Raw genomic sequence first — 16032 nt, forward strand, 5'->3', positions numbered from 1 at the left:
ATGAGGCGTTTTGACCCATGAAATTGAGAATGAAAATAATATAAATTTAAAACCTTCTTTGGTGTTCTGAACCTTCTCAAATGACTTAAAATTATAGAATCGATTTTTTTTCACACTATTTTTTTATATTTGGAAAATAGACTGGTTACGAAATGAGTTGAGTGGAGATTTTGATGAAAACAAAAAAACAATTGATGAAAGGTAGTATTGAAAAACAATTGACGTTTGCTTCTTGGAACGAATAGCTTTATTACTTTTTAACAACATCACATTAACTCAAATAATATCCTGCTTTGTTATAAATCGTTGAAAGTTTGGCTTTTTGGCGAAATGATTTCATAGTGAACAACATGCTGATAATCAAATAAAGAAGCAGTCAGTCTGTTAGTTAAAAGGAGCCTGTTAACTTGTAGATTAATTATTTTCACTTGGTCATTTTGCTTTGTTAGTTCAATTAGTATAGTTAATAGTAATTAATAGTTAATAATAATTTTTTCAATTCATGCTTTTCATGTTTCTGAAATAAGATGTTGCAAACAATGCCAAAAATTGAATGCAGAATGGCAAAGGAGAGCACAACCGAAGAAATGTTATTAACATGCGAAAGTAAAATAAATTAGGATATTTTAAAGGCTGATGAATCAGTCATATCGGGACAGCAAAAGTACCAACTTCTTTGGACAAGCAGAAATGGTAAATACCATCCTTCATTCTATAGCTAATGCAATTACTGAAAGAAGATGATTTTTTATTAGTTCCTTGATAATATATGGCATACGGGATTGCAGGTTAAATTGAAAAAAGTTCTCCCTCATCCGGATTATGAGGTACTAATAATCAACAAAAGCCAAGAAACAAAATACAGTCATATATCTTTTACGCTGCATAGAAGAACATGTCCACCAGTCTGTATCAATAACTGCCAACTCCGACAAGCAGAGGATGCTAAATATCTTGGTATGCACCTAGATAGATGCCTAACTTGGAAGAATCACATATTCGCCAAACGGAAACATTGGACTTAAACTCTACTAAATATATTGGTTTATCGGGCGCAAATCCAAGTTGTCATAACAACAAAATATTATTGTATAAATCTATACTCATCACTTTGATCATATGTTATAAGATCAACTAATTAAAATAGTTTTTTGTACAGGACATCACTTAATGAAGTTATTTTCTATATGCCATGTATATATAATATAAATATAACAAATACTTATTGCCCTCTGGGCAGATTATGGAACTACTAAGAGTAATAAAAAAATTACTTCTTTCCTCTAACCATTCTCCTCATAAAACCTTTGGAGTAAAAGTATTATTAACACCATTAAGTCGAGTTAATTTCGAGTGAAAAAATAGAATTATCTAGTGCAAGACAATTAGGAGAAAAAAGTATTTTTCTTATTTCCTTGATTAGCTTTATAAAAGTGTTAAGCTTCGATCGTTTCAAACTATGGTCTAAAAGATATAGATTGAATTTCACTCATTGTTCAACTTGGAATCTACCTTCTCTATGTCATAGTGTGTCATAGTCATTGTATGGCAAGTTATAGTGGATTGTGATTTTCGGCAATATCCTCTTGTATAACCACAAACAAACAAGAACAAGTTAGTAGATATCTTCATTTAAAGGTGTTTTCTCGGACCAGATATAAAATTTTTGGGCTTTAAGAAAAATGTGCAGGTAGACCTAAAGCTGATTTCCTGCTGATATTACGATACAAATTGAGGCACAAAAACGACTGACAAGACCTAGTTTATAAGATAATATCTAGAAGGCTTTCCTCAAAGATAATTAAAGAGAATCTTTAACGAGAATAGAGTAATTGACATTATTTCAATTGCACAAAAATATCATGTATACTGTTCTGAATAATTAAAAAATCTCTCATTCTTAATAAATTAAAAGTAGGAGTGCATTGGTGTGCAAGGGTCTTCATTGAAAAATAATATATATATTGAGCATTGTTGATAAATACTGGTATATTCTTTTCTCATAGAATTCAACATCAGCTAGTTCCAAATGTTACCACATTTTTAAATATGAAATCTTGTAATGTATCGAAAAGAAAGATTAATTCATCGGTAAATAATATTAGTTAAGGACAACCTATTAAAATAATAGTTGTTTTTTTTCTTTGCCTTTTTGTACTTAATACATCTTGACATCAGTACTATATAAATTTAACAAATCTAATGAAAATGTTCTCTCTTAACCCTTTCAACGTTTACACCGTTATTTCGACCTAATCTAAAATAATGTATGGCATAAATTAAATTCTTCAAACGTTGCCCTATTCAAATTCCTTCAGTATCTCCCAAAAAAGATTTCTTCATTAAGCAAGTAATAATGAGGATAATGTTTTTATTGACAGAATTTTAGTTAATTAGAAATACTGTAATATCTTTTATATATTAAATAAATATTTTGGATATTTAAAATTATTAAAATTATTGTTAACGTTACAAGACAAAATTGATTTTTTAAATAACAATTTTTTTCTAATAGCAGCTGTGCCGTGCGATGTTTTTAAACTTAAGAATTAAGAATTTCCAAACTGTATGTTCCCAATATTAAATAATTCAGTATTAGTCGTATTTTCTCAAATTCCAATAGTTCAAGCCTAGTAGTACTTTGAACACCGAAAAAATATCGATAGATCGTTTTCGATATTTTTTAAAAAATATCGATATTTTTGTTGCAATAAATATAAAAAATATGTTTCAAAAAATATTTCGATATTTTTAAGAAAAATTAAAAACAATAAAATGTTGCCTAAAATTTTTTTTTCTAAATCTCCTAAAGAGTAACGATAAATCTTTAAAATTTATTAAATAGACCAAAAATATGTATAGGCCAAAAAAAAATCGGCCAAAAATATCGATATTTTTTCCGCATCCCTACTCAGAACTGCGATACTTCTCTACGCCCTTGTTAGAAGATGATGTGTAAATTCAAGGGGATTGTTTTCTTCTTTTCTTGATAACTTGTTCCTTTGTTTAATTAATGATAAGCTGTTTAATTCAACAAATACAAAATAGAATAGCCCATTATGGTCTCTATCGACTAGACTAGTTTTGATTTGTGTAGTGTTAAAACACATATAATTTTACATACATTATTTTATTTCAAGAATAGTAAGTGTTGTGCTTATAGTAGTATTTTAAACAAAATTGTGACATAAACATTTCCTATCACCACTTGAAAAAGAAATAGGAATCTTGCATTGTGGCCGTGATCAAAATATATGAAATATGAAATGATAAAATTATGAATGGTGTATAACTATATCTGTATGGCTATCTTTAAGAAGAAAAGAAATCTTGAAAATAAAAAAAAGTTAACACATAAAAACGTGACTTAAAATCAGTAATTGATTAAAATCTATGTATATCAAGGGTACTCAAAAATATTCAAAATATTTTTTTGATAGAAATAGGAATGTGCGGAACTTATGATAAGTTAAAAAAAATTCCAAATACCAAATAGATTAATAAAAATATTTTTGAATTCTAGTACAATATTCTTTAAGTTATTTACATTACATGCATGTCTAAATATATTACTATCAGTTTACATGCTATAAAGATGCGATAGAAATTATAACAATATTAGGTATTACATTTAGAATGTGCCTAAAGCGTTTTTGCAGATAATTTTACTTTATCATTTTAATGAACAAAAAATGATGCTTTAGCGGAATAACTGGTGTGCGCTTTTTAAAAATAGTAATTTGGATTTGAAAGACAATAAACAACCTGGAGAATCCACGAATTTCTAACATATGATGTTGGATGCATTGCTGGATGAAAATTCACGTTACACGCTTATAGTTGTAGCTGACTTATCAATTGTAGTCAAGGGCCTAAAGCACTGAAGAATGATTTACAAGAAGTGAAATTAGTTGTCTGACGAACTAAAATCGAAGATCCCTGGGGATTTTTTTAATTTATAATACTTGTAAACGCAACAGTCTAGGGAACATTCTGTTAACAACTCTGTTAATTGTTTAAAACTTATTGCACTTTTAAATTAAATATTTCAGGTCATTTTCTTTACATTTTGGTATTTTTGAAATCCAAAAAGGGTAAAATACCATGCATCCCTATCTAAAGGCACTCAAAGTGAACATCGGTGTGAGAATTGATTTGCTCGGTTTTGTTAAAGATGAAAGTCGCCCTTATCAGCTACTCGTTGAATAAATTCATGATATTCTTAATCCACAACCGCTAAGAAAAGTTTTGAACAATATACATTGGACTGGATAGTAAAACAGGTTGGATATTTGGGTTCCACATAAATTAGCAGTGAAAAACTGAATGAACTGACTTATTTGCGAATCGTTGCTGAAAAGAAAAGATATTTTCACGTACGAAAAAGAATGTGATTGAAGATAAAAGGCTTAATCAAAAATTGTAAAATTCGCATTAACCTCAAAAAATGTCATGTTTGAAAGGAATTATTCATGGGATACTGGGAACTAGATTAACCATTAAATCGACATCACTATTAATCATTAATGCGATTGAAGCAAGCTAGAGTTGGTTGAGAAGTTTTAATGCATCCATCATATGGATCGGATTTTGTCCCGTTCAACTACCATTTTATCCAGTGATCCAGATCCAGGCAAAAATTTTTTAACACTGACTTTTCAGAAGTGGCAAAGCTGAGAATTGATTACAATACAAATTATAAAATATTAGCTCGTCGGGTGTGAGGTTATGTAAATAGCATAAACCTAATTCAGCCCATCCTCTTATCAGCAAAAAAAGAATGCCCTTTCGTGAACACTAAATTTTGAAATGTTCTTTTAGAGAAATTTGTGTGTCGTTGAAGCAAGATAAGCCTTTCGCTTTTATCGTTCTATGGTTGATCACTGTCCCAACAATAAAATCACCATCTTTTTATTAACATAGTACTGGTACTCGTGTTGCTCCTAAGCGCATTTCATGTTTTAGTAATTTGCTTCTAAGCCTTCTTCTCTTTAATATCTCTGTTACCATGCTCTCTGGCAATCAACGCATTTTCTAATTAGATTGCTTAATTTATTGCTGATGTCGCTTCGGGTTTGGGGCAGTGAAGTGTTTTGTGGGCGACAAAGACTCTTGGATGGGTAGAGATTTTTATCAAGGTGTTGTGGTGTTCTAAGACGCCCATGGAGAACCTTACACTGAGCATGTTCGTGAAAATGTTCACGAACGGGATGTCCGATTCGAGGTGAGTGTTGACGTTCCTCATAAACCATGGGGCATTGAGTAACGCGCGGATTTTTTTTGGATTGGAAGACTTGGAGTAGTTCAAGTTGTCTCTCGGAGATATACCTGTACCACATGTGTGCTCTGTAAAGGTATACTGGACGGACTAGCATTTTATACGGAGTCGCTTTCTGGGGGATTGGGAGTTTACTTTTTCTGCAGAGGTGTGAGAAGGGCAGACTATACACGCCATTGCCTTTGCAGATAGCGTGCTGAATTTGGGCTGCCCATTGGAACCTGTGGTCGAACTGGTGACCGAAATATGATACTTTCTGGAGCCAGGGGATAGGGACTTTATCGATTTGGATGCTTCTTGCGGTGGAATAAAATAACCTGAGTTTTGCTCGGGTTTATCTGCAGCCTCCAGAATTTGTACCACGAAATCGCCAGGTTCAGTTGGATTTGAAGTCTGTCGCGAATAGCGTCGAGACTGTAACCGGTTGTGAAAAAAGCAGTATCATTCAGCATAAAATCCTATATGGAAATGTTTGTGGAGTGGGAAATCAGCCATATAACGGTTCAACAACTCCTGTGGAAATTTGTTTTCGAGAAGAGACTGCTTCACCGATCCTCACTTGAAAGGACCTACTGTACAAGTATGAATCTATCAGGGAGATTATGTCTTTCGGTAGATCAAGCTGTTTTGCTTTGAATATTAGACCATGGTGCCATACTTGATCGAAAGCTTTGGAAACATCTAAAAAGATGGCTCCAGTTTTTCGGCCTTTTCTTAATGCCTGGCGGATTGTTGTTGCGACTCGAGCAGCTTGATGAAGGCTTTGAATGTTTGGAAGGGAAACCGAATTGTTCTGCACTTAAATCGCTCCTCAAACGGAAGTACAATTGTCAGACCCGCCTGCCAACGTCCTTATAAAAGTGATGGGGTGATAATTTTGAAATTTTTGACAACCGATATTTTCCGATATATTTTTCCGTTTCAAAAACTCTATATTTAGCAAGAAAACAAATTCTGAAATTAAAAATTGGAAAACTATTTTCTTTAGAAAGATATCGAAAAATATCAGTCCAAAAATTATCGATATATTGGCCAAAAAAATATTGGCCAAAATCTCAAATACCGATTTTTTTTAAATATAGATATATCGATATTTCTTCTGCATCCCCATGTCCAATCCTGAGAAGCGCTTGGTAAATATCACTTGTGTCGATTTATCGCCCAGAAATCTCAGAAGTTCCATAGTGACAGAATTGTGGTATTACAAGTAGACAAAAGGTCAACGGTCAAAATACACATTGATCTCTTTTTAGAAAGTTATATGAATAGATTTGTTTTAGAAAGAATGTAAAAATCCAACATTACTTTTCCTAACTCGTTAATTTAATTAACTGAGAATCAATAGATGTTTTGGCTTATCTTGTGGGAGATCTAGAAATAAAAATTTATCCCGCACGGTTTAAATCGAATAAGTGTCGTCGTCTAATGCCTCAGTAAACCAATTATCGCTGCGAGAGGAAGACGGCGTGAGAGCCGCTCGCTCTCACGCCAGGAAGAGAACGGGAATAATCATATGCGTAAACAATCGCCTGAGCTATCTGAAAAGAGCAGGATTCCGGCGAGGCCATAAAACAAACTCCCGCTATTCTTGGAAATTGCTTGTCAGTTCCGATGCCAGGGTAGACGCACGGCGCGAGGAAATTCAATATTGTCCCATTCGTCTCTATTGCCGATCAACCGAAGAACTATAACAGAGGCGTAAACAATAATTTATTGTTTAGACGAAAACGACCGATTGTGTTCGTTACTTAACCAGTATTTATATTAATGTTGGGAACTATCGACTGAAAACGACTATCGACTCAGTCGCTATTTTCGGTCCGACTGATTTTATTACTATTTACTATCGACTGTTTCCGTCGTACTTTTAGTTACTATTTTTGGTTCTGCTTGTTTCATTCGACTGATTTTTAGCGTAATGACTCTGTCGCCCTAGCCGCAACCTTGACAAAAATGTACCCAATTTATGGTTACATAGATTTGCATGTAATAGGTAGGTAGTTTGCTTGTAAATAATAATATATTGTATATTAATATTATAGCATTGTGGTACGATATTTTTCAAGATTTTTAATGTAATAGGGTAAAAAGATTAAAATTGGGAATGATAAGTAGTAAAATATTTTGACTGTTTTTATAGGAATAATAGGTAATATTTCGATCTCTCTCGATTTTTATTAAAAAATATTTCCGTTCAATAATAAATAAACCGACTTGGTGGCGCAGTGGTAAAGGCGATGGAACGGTCCTCCTATTGTTGCGATAGCCGCGGGTTCGAATCCTGCTGGGGCATGTCGTCGTTTGTGATTGTTTACAATTTGTGAATGTTCTAGGCCGGAGTGTAAAATCCGACAAGGAAAATGATCCCAGTCACGCCAGTATCCAGGCTAGGTAAGACCGGTTGTCTTCTGGGAAGATTTCTAAAGTTGGTCACTCGCCAGTCGGTAGGCTTAATGTTGAGGACCATAGTTGGTAAAAGGAGACTTTAAAATATATATAAAAAAATAATAATAAATAAAGCATTTCTATCATTTCATTCAGATAATTTTTAATTATGTCATGGATTAGTTTTTTATATGTATATATATGTTCCTTTTTACAGATCCACAGAACATTCAAATATAACAGTAATTTAGTTTAAAACTACAGGTATTACAGTTTAAAATTAAGTTATAAATTGCATGTTATGTATTATTTTTATAATAGTATTCAGTAATTGTTTTTTTTGCCTTGTCTTTTTTTAAAGTTCGTGAAGGAATTTATACATCTCCGTCTCGCTTATACTAGCATTGGAAAATATAACCACATATAAAATTAACTGCCCCAAGCAATTATTTCTGTCCTTTCCTCTCTCGCAATTTATACAGGAGAGGATTCGTACATCTTCGTCTGACATCGAACAACAGTCGGACCGTGCATTTGACTGAAAATAGTAATTACTATTTTAGTTTTTTGACTATCAACTTCGACTATTTTGCGACTATCCACTGTTGCGACTGTTTTCAGTCGATAGTTCCCAACGCTAATTTATATATTCGATGAGAGATTATAGGGTAACAAGCTATGAAAATACTGAGAAGAAATAAATTTTGCAGACGTTTATCAAACGGACAACTTTTACAGGCTCATTCGGTTACATGTTCGAACTACTCAAACAGCATTCTATCTTTTTTTTTAATAGAATAAAATGACATGGAAAATATTGTCTGGCTGTAAAACGAATTTACAATTTTCGACTGTCATATTGATGGCGTTTGTCACTACTGTTTTGACTAGACTATATATTTATTTATTAATAAAGTGTTGAGCCACCATATTTTTTTTAAACACCTACAATTCTTCGCGGATTAGTGCCTGAATAATTTTGAATGGAATGTTTTTCTTATACTAAACATCCGCCAATTACTTGATGAAGATGCAAGTCTACTCCTCACCTTCAGTTGTAAAACTCTCATAACGTTCAACTATGTTGAAGCCTAACGATTCTGCTGACATGGGAAGATATGCGATAATATTCTGATGCTTCTCGAACCAAGTCTGAACCTTTTTTAACCATAAGTAAGTACTTATGATCATAAAATCATAATAAGAACAACATTGAGGATTTAGGACCAGCAGAATACGATATTACCGTAGGAGGTAAGTAGACTTCGTAGGATCGTGGGCTTCTTCTGGAGTTCTCCATACGTAAATCGAGCCGCTTGTAGGAAATAAAGTAAACGATGGTTTGAAGAACATTTTAATTGCTTTGAAGATTGTTTGAAACCATTTAAAGCTATTGTTGACGAATAGACTTCGATGAATTCTTTCCTCCAGATCAAGCTCCCATCCAAGGTACTTTAAAGGAGTTTTAAAGATTCTTTCGTGATTTCGAAGCATTTTTCAGAGAAACTGGATCAACGTATTTAATCAAAATATTGTCCTTCGTTAATATAGTCACTTTTGGATCGCCTGATCCAGTACTTAGATATGAGAATGGAAGATAGGCACGTGGTTAAGCAATAGAAACTAACGGGATTATTTATGATTTATTCAAGTGATTTACAATTTACAGACAATTTTTGTTTGTGAAACTTTTCATGAACGGGATGGCTGATTCGAAGTGAGTGTTCACGATCCTCGTAAATCATGCGGCATTGAGTAACGCACGGAGTAGTGCAAGTTGTCTCTCTGAGACGTATCTGTACCACACCTGTGCTCCGTAGAGGCAGACTGGACGGACTAGCATCTTATACATAGTTTCAGATTTTTAAACTTAAAATTACTCTAAATTTAGGAAAATTTATAAAAGTTTGCGGCTTGTTTCACAGTTCTGTTTATTCATAGGAAATGTTGTTCGATATCACTATAAATTACCACGTTAAACATTTAAAAAACACCTGGCCGAAAATATTTATATCGAAAAAATCGTTTCTCGTTTTAAACAAGAATCAATATTTTCCCTAAATATTTGTTTTTACAGTAGATTACCAGAAATTCACGCAATGTTATGATTTAGGCGCCATAGAATGTTGTTTTTATGATAACTTTATGTTGATATTTTTTAATCCAGTATGCCATATTATGACACACTTAGTAGAGTCTATGAAAATCTTTCAAGTAAGGCTTTCTATACCCAAATGTATGTATGTAAATGTGTAATTTATATTTCTATGTATTTTTACGTTATTCGTACAATCACATTTAAACTCAGCATACCAATTAGTAATGGTTAATTTTCTGAGGATGGATTTACCAAAGCACTTATTAAGTCAATGACTTGTTGGGATAATATTTTATAGATAAATTTTTTTGGCAAAATTAGTTTTTTTTTATTCAACATAATTCCCTTCAAGGATGATACACTAATTATAGCGACCCTCCAACTTTTCGATACCATTTTCGTAGTACGATTTGTCCTTTGCTTCAAAATAGGCCTCAGTTTCGGCGATAACCTTTTCATTCGATGAACATTTCTTTCCAGCGAGCCTTCTTTGACATCTGAGAACAGGAAATAGTCGCTGGGGAAGCAGCACTTTCTTTTTCTTCGCATGCGGCCGTTTTTCGCCGATTTCGTCCTTGATACAGTCCAATAACGCTATCTAATAGTCGCTGTTGATGGTCCTTCCTTTTTTAAGGTGGTCAATGAAAATTATTCTATGCGCATCCCAAAATACAGACGCCATAATCCTGCCAGCTGATTATTGTTACGTTTTTCCACGGTTTGGAGCGGGTTGATCGTGTGCAGTCCACTCGGATGACTCGATTGGACTTCGGAGTGAAATGATGAAGCCATGTTTTATCCATTGTCACTTTGTTTCAAATACTGCTCCGAATCATCAACTCGTCGTTGTTTTTGGTCAAAAGGGAGCTCGCGCGGCACCGACTTTGCACAGAGCTTTCTCATACCCAAATATTCGTGAATGATATGATGTACACGTTCAGTTGATATCTTTAGAGTGCCTGCTATTTCACTCAATTTCAATTTACGGTCATTCAAAATCATTTTATGGACTTTTTAAATGTTTTCGTTGGTAACAACCTCACCGTCTTCGGTGCTCATTTCAATACGTCTAAACTAAGCATACCAATCCTTGATGGTTGATTTTCCTGGGACAGTGTCCGGAAACTCAGTATCAAGCCAAATTTTTGCTTCAACTGTATTTTTTCCATATATATCCATTTTTTTCACAAAAACAAAAGTTGCTTACTCAAAATGCTATAATTCACAAACTAATGATCCTACAGCTGTCAAATTTATACACGCATCTTTTGAGGGTTAGGGTTAACTTAAAGTCATATGGATTTAATTCTAGTAGCGCCATCTATGTGTCAGGCCGGGGACTTTTCAATTGATCTGTTAATTATAAACATAAATTAAGAATACCCTTTCTGTAACTCGTGACTACCAAATTGAACTCGGGACCACCGTATTGTAGTCATTACAGTTTACTTAAAAAATTGTTTTATCTTTTACAACTTGACCATTCGATTAACTTTCTCAGTGAAAAATTAAGACTGAAAAATTAACTAATTAACCATACTGATATATACAGTAGTTTGATTCTGATATGTAGTTAAGACCTTTCTTACATATTTTTAATAATGGTTATCATAATCGATCAATACAAACATTTTAATAGTATTTATTTAAATAATGAAAATCTCACTAATAAATCATTATACCCCTACCGTTCTGGCATACCTACAAATTATATGAAAGTTACATGGTACGAACTGTAATAATTTACCTTTATTTATGTATACGTTACGGAGCTGATCATACGCGTATAAAATATCGTTTAATGAACCATCCTCCAAATCTAGATCGTCAAAAATAAATTAGAACAAATGTAAATTAAGCGAGCGGGATTTTGTAATCGGTGACCTATAACGTGACGTATGGCGTGCGTAAACTAACGTCAGCAGCGCCGGCAATGGCGTAACGGTACTCACCAAATACCAGGAAACAGAAAAACATCACCTGAAATATTTGAAGCTGATTTCAAAAATGTCTCTCTTGATATTCACGAGATACAATTGCTAATCGATTTCTTGGTAATATTGTTTCTTATCAGCTTGTCCCGTACGAAATGAAAAAAAGTAGGAGAGAAAGTTCGCCGGCGCTTGCTTCGTGGGATTACAACACAACGCCTGATTTTCTGGGTATAGAAATGCACGGACTCTTGTGCGACTCCGTAGTCATGGTTAATCTTAATTATGTTTTTACAGGTATGATATCACAATTAATCGCAATTGTTGGTCCAGAAAAAATTGTTAGGATGTTCTGTATATAGGATGTATGGGTGTTCTATATATGTTATGTAATACGGCCCAAACTATCCGGCCATCTTTTTTTATCTCAATAGATAACGACTGGGTTGGTCTGTTGTTACACTTAGTGCCGCTTAGTATCGCCGTTCAACTGGTCACTTTTGCTTTCCGTTAAATAAAATAATGTTTTCAAGTTAATTAATAGTTTTGTTTTCTAAGTAGCGCAGTCGGTAGAATTCTGACGAGATAATAAAGTTGTTCTCTTTTAAATTTATTTAATTAACCAGAATCAAATTAATCATCAAGAAAAGAAGTTTAACGTTGGATTGGCAATCATTTCGGAGTTAATCGAAGTGTTTCTTGTTGTAGTTAAGTGGAGTTCGGTCAAAACTATCGCAATTGAAGCTGTAAGGTCACAAATGGTCGAGTGAAAGTGGTGAACGACCCCTAGCCATAAAGTACCCCAAGTAAAAAACATTCAAGCTCTGAAAAACACCCCTAGTCCGTAGATTTCCGTCACATGCATCTCAGTTTAAGATGTAATGCCACCAAAGACGGACTCAAGCTGCTGTGAATTAGCATAGTTTACTAGAATTTGAAGATAATCTTGCAGTTCAGGGTGAAAGGCCACCGAATGTTGATTGCAGTAGTTCAGTTTCTTAGTTGAGAATTTAGGAATCCATGGAGTCACCAAAGCTGGAAACCATTCCATCTTAATGGTGAACGAGTGTAACGGGTTGGTCTGTTTCATCAAACTCCATCGTGAAAACTCAGCATTTTAAATATAACCTTCTTCGGAACATTTTGTAAATTCAACGTGATTTTTTTTCGTGTTATGGTGATGGTCATTCTATTGCCAGAAAATTATCCAGGATGTAAATTGATAGTTCAAATTCTCTAAATTACCAGTTGTAACGCTTAGTCTTTAAAATTAGATACTTATATCAATTCTGATCACTTTTTTTTCACACTGATTTTTTTTCATATTGCTGGCGACATGTGGCTATAAGTGTAGAAATAACAATGTTGGTTTAGCAGCGATTTATTTTCACACTTTCTAAGCATTTCGAAACCGTACGCCAACCGAGGTGTATTGAGCAAGTGGTATTCAGAGGGCGCTATATCTAGTGAATACTCTGTGTGCGATAGAACTTGCAATTCGAGCTGCGACAATGTATTCTCCTCAAATCATGCAACGCGTAGCCCAGCAAAAGGATGACTTTACATCTATTACTCGTCGTTGCTGGTTTATTTTGCATCAAATACGTCATTCTATTAGCTATAATGATGTCTATGTATAACTTACTAAGGGTGTCTTCACACACAGCAAGACTTTATGGACCTTTATGATGTTCTGGACTAACTCATATCCTTTCGCGCTACAATACGTCTTAGAAAACTTTTTTCCTGGCAATTAAACGACGATGTTGATATGTTTCCCTCATTTTGGATCCTTTCCATTGCTTGTAAACGTTTGCAATCAGTTGATTCGTTAATTGCTATAAGCGTTAATAAGTTCTTCGAATTTTTCTGGTTCACCAGACTCTTTTTGTTCAAAAAACACCACTTTTAAATGGTAGACACTGAAACTGATAATTGGGATTGACAAATTGATTGTTTTAAAAAATATATAATAATGTTCGGCATCATATTTCTTAAAATCAAATAACAAAAGTAATGAATATCAAATATATAATTTGAAACCTTCCACGATTAGCGTCTGTTTACATTGAATAACTCAATAATACTAAATGAAAAACTCTTATCTTGTATAGGGAAATATCATTGGTTGTTTAACAAGTTAAAATAATCACGCATGACAAGAATATAACTCATCATCACAAATTATATAAATATATATTATCGATTCTGATAGGCCTTAAAGGGTAACTTGAATTGAATATAGTTAGCTCAATTGAAGAACTTAAAAAATTACTATTGTAGTGATATAATGTACATTTCATTGACATCTGAATCTAGAAAATATTAATGAATATTGCGAACATGAGGAGAAACTAAATACATTATTACAGAATTTTATTAATACTAAATACAGAATTAAAGTTTCCAATTTTACTCAAGATTACTAACCCAATATTTTAACTATTAAGTGTAGAAAAATGTGTACCTGTTATCCAAATTTATATTTTTTATTTTCAATGGGACATTAGTATATATAAAATAATATAATTCAGAATATACATGAGCATTATCCAAGTATCGGAGTATGAGATACAGATAATAATATAAAAAAAAACATTAGTCTTACTATGCTTTGATAAGTAAATGGTCCTATTTTTGATTGTGTACGATAAATAAAAACAGTGTGAATTTTATGAGAATATAACAAATTTCTGTTTTAATATGTTTTGATATGTAGACATTCAACTAAATTTTGACATATAAATAAAAATTAACAATATTAAAACAAGAATATTTTCTTTTATTAAACTATACCCAAATATTTGATTTATATCATTTTCCACACTTCTTCATAACTTGTATTATTTTATGACTCATCTATATTTACCTTATTTAATTTCATCATTTATATACTATGGTTCACTCAGTACTTATTTCATCATATACTGCTTACCCAATGATTCATCACGTATTTTTTATTGGTCATTATTTTTTGACGTTTTTTTTGTTATAGTTTTTCGTCATCGATAGTCGTCATTATGTTATCATGATTATTTTGTTTTTTTTTTAATAATATTGTTCAAGCTTTTATGACGCGTTTTCTTTGTAATATAGGAAGCGATTTTGTGATTCATCCTTGGTAATGAATAGTCATTTTTTAGCCAATTAATGATTTGCGAATTATTATTTTTTGTAGTTATCCTATACAGATTATTTTGTTAATCATTAAATTTGATTTGTTGATTATTGTTTCGTAATTCTAAATATTGTATTTCAGAATTAAGCATTAAGTTATTTTCGATATGTTTGGTATAAAGGTCGTTGTTAAAATTAATAAATAAATTAATAATAATTAGTCAAATGTGTTAAATTCTAAATTTAAAAAAAATAGATAAGTGTAGTTCGTTACAATTTTGTCGGTGATATAATAATGCCTATTAATAATATTTAGTTCAATTTTTTGCATAATCTGTAAATGTAAGTAATACCATATCTATACCTATATACCTAAATATTTTAAAGAAATATTAATCTAACTACTCGTACAATAACGAATGCTTTTAAATGTCTTATTCAATTGCCCCATTTCAAAGCTGGAGTCCTGAGCCGTACAAGAGCAACTTCAATATTGACATAAGATCCGTCAAGTTCAACAATTACTTTCTGTCTTATGGGAAATATCAACAAACCGATACAGAATATCTCTAAAGAGCTACCGGGAAGACGTATCAAATCAATGACTTTCAGAATATATATATATATATATATATATATATATATGTATGTATATATATATTACGCTTTTTTACCATTTAAGTAATATTTAACACTGTTAAAAGTATTACAATAAGTATTACAACTATACAATATTTAGCTAGCTATATACTAGATGCTATATACTAGAAATATGTAGTATCGTGCAGTATAATACATAATCACTACAATAAAAATTATTTTGCTCTTCCATGGCTTTTATTTATCTTGAATTTTTGAAGAAACCATGTTAAAGAATGAACTATACCAAATTGTTTCTAGGTAAATATAAATGAAATGTTTCATTGCGTCTTTTGCAATTTACTTTTTTAGAAATCAGCCCCTAAAAAATATACAGTAAATCAAATGGCTGAACAACATAGTCACAGAGTATTACGACTTCCTCCCTATCACTGTATATTCAATCCAAGCGAGTTGATAATGGGGGGTAGCAATGACTTATTATAATAGACACGCTGGTCTAGAAGGATATTCCATCAAGAACTGTTTGGATATGCGGAAAGAAGCATTGCCGACCATAACACCTTCGATTTGAATGAACTTGATAAGACATACAGAGGAAGTAATTGATATATGGTGGAATC

The 16032-nt window shown here is 32.5% G+C and overlaps 1 protein-coding gene across 5 annotated transcripts in view; it reads left to right on the top strand.

Annotated features, from left to right (window-relative positions):
• The window catches only part of Pde11 (Phosphodiesterase 11), a 456074-nt gene that overhangs the window by 244473 nt on the left and 195569 nt on the right, over positions 1-16032 (top strand). The window lies entirely within an intron of this gene.

This window comes from Rhynchophorus ferrugineus, unplaced genomic scaffold (genome assembly GCF_030347505.1).
Source record: "Rhynchophorus ferrugineus isolate W39M unplaced genomic scaffold, kcgeb_rfMv2 rfM1, whole genome shotgun sequence".
Classification (NCBI taxonomy): domain Eukaryota; kingdom Metazoa; phylum Arthropoda; class Insecta; order Coleoptera; family Curculionidae; genus Rhynchophorus; species Rhynchophorus ferrugineus.